The sequence below is a fragment of the Tachyglossus aculeatus genome, unplaced genomic scaffold (genome assembly GCF_015852505.1).
Source record: "Tachyglossus aculeatus isolate mTacAcu1 unplaced genomic scaffold, mTacAcu1.pri scaffold_355_arrow_ctg1, whole genome shotgun sequence".
In the NCBI taxonomy this organism is placed as follows: Eukaryota; Metazoa; Chordata; class Mammalia; order Monotremata; family Tachyglossidae; genus Tachyglossus; species Tachyglossus aculeatus.
The window spans coordinates 3354-5290 of record NW_024045067.1 but is presented as its reverse complement, the minus strand read 5'-3'; positions in this window follow the sequence as shown (position 1 = coordinate 5290).

Genomic DNA, 1937 nt, shown 5'->3' with positions numbered 1-1937 from the left:
ATCTCTACGATGCTGACACCCAGATCTACATCTCTGCCCCTGCTCTCTCCCCCTCTCTTCCAGGCTCGCATCTCCTTTTGCCTTTAGGACATACTCCATCTGGATGTCGTGTCCGCCACCTAAAACTCAACATGTCCCAAGACTGAACTCCTCGTCTTCCTCCAAAACCCTGCCTCTCCCTGACTTTTCCCATCTCTGTTGACGGCACTACCATCCTTCCCGTCTCACAAGGCCCGCAGCCTTTGGTGTCATCCTCGACTCCGCTGTCTCACACTCACCCCCTCATATCCAAGCCATCACCAAAACCTGCCGGTCTAAGCTCCGCAACATTGCCAAGAATCCGCCCTTTCCTTCTCCATCCAAACCGCTAACGCTGCTCGTTCAAGCTCTCATCCTATCCCGGTCTGGACTACTGCATCAGCCTCCTCTCTGATCTCCCATCCTCGTGTTTCATCCCCACTTCAATCCATACTTCACGCCGCTGCCCGGATTGCCTTTGTCCAGAAACGCGCTAGGGCATGTTACTTCCCACCTCAAAAATCTCCAGTGGCTACCAATCAATCTGTGAGGTCAGGCAGAAACTCCTCACACTCGGCTTCAAGGCTCTCCACCTTGCCCCCTCCTACCTCACCTCCTTCTCTCCTTCTACAGCCCAGCCCCACCCTCCGCTCCTCTGCCGCTAATCTCCTCACCGTTGCCTCGTTCTCCCTGTCCCGCCATCGGCCCCCGGCCCACGTCATCCCCCGGGCCTGGAATGCCCTCCCTCCCAACATCCACCAAGCTAGCTCTCTTCGTCCCTTCAAGGCCCTACTGAGAGCTCACCTCCTTCAGGAGGCCTTCCCAGACTGAGCCCCATCCTTCCTCTCCCCGTCGTCCCCCTCTCAATCCCCCCATTTTACCTCCTTCCCTTCCCCACAGCACCTGTATATATGTATATATGTTTGTACATATTTATTATTCTATTTATTTATTTATTCATTTTACTTGTACATATCTATTCTATTTATTTCATTTTGTTAATATGTTTTGTTTTGTTCTCTGTCTCCCCCTTCTAGACTGTGAGCCCACAGTTGGGTAGGGACTGTCTCTATATGTTGCCAACTTGTACTTCCCAAGCTCTTAGTACAGTGCTCTGCACACAGTAAGCGCTCAATAAATATGATTGATTGATTGATAGAAGGCGACTTATGGTCTAGAGGAGTAATAGGAGATCTATTCTTGAGACACTTCATGGAAACGTGGGAGAGTCAAAGAAGGGGAAGGAGGAGAGAAGAACCAGATAGGAGCAGAGGAGATTCTCCTGATAGTACCAGTTTTATCCAAACTGGGATTGAGGAAGGAAACAACTGGCAAAGGCAATAGGCATGGTAGTCAATAAGGATGCAGCAATATTGTTGCCGGGTTGGGAAGAGGGCAAGTTAAAGCAGGTGATAGGCATCTGACATGGACTAGGTTGGCCTGATATCTGGATTTCTGCCAGCAGAACTCTATGGCATCTCCACGGGAGAAAAAGAGGAGTGCTCTAGGGGTGATCCTGTACAGTGGGTTAGTGGTACAAGATTAGTAAAGGGAGAGGGGATTGAGCAAGTTAAGTCCATTAGAGAGGGTGGTGTTGAGGGTGTCACTTTGCACATCAAGGATAAGTAGTATCAGTATGGAGACTCTACACACAGTAAGTGCTCAATAAATACATTTGAATGAATGAATAAATGGGGCATAATGAGGAGGTTGTGGTTGGATAAAATGTGGTCTAGTAGAAAGAGAACACCTGGTTTTAATCCCAGCTCGAAGTCACTTGGACAAGTCACTTAATTTCTCTATGTTTCAGCTCCCAATGAGAATTCAAAATCACCTCTTCTCCCCACAACTTAGACTGTGAGCCCCCTGTGGGACCCGACCATCCTGTATTACAATCCCCAGCTCCTATCTTGTCCTTT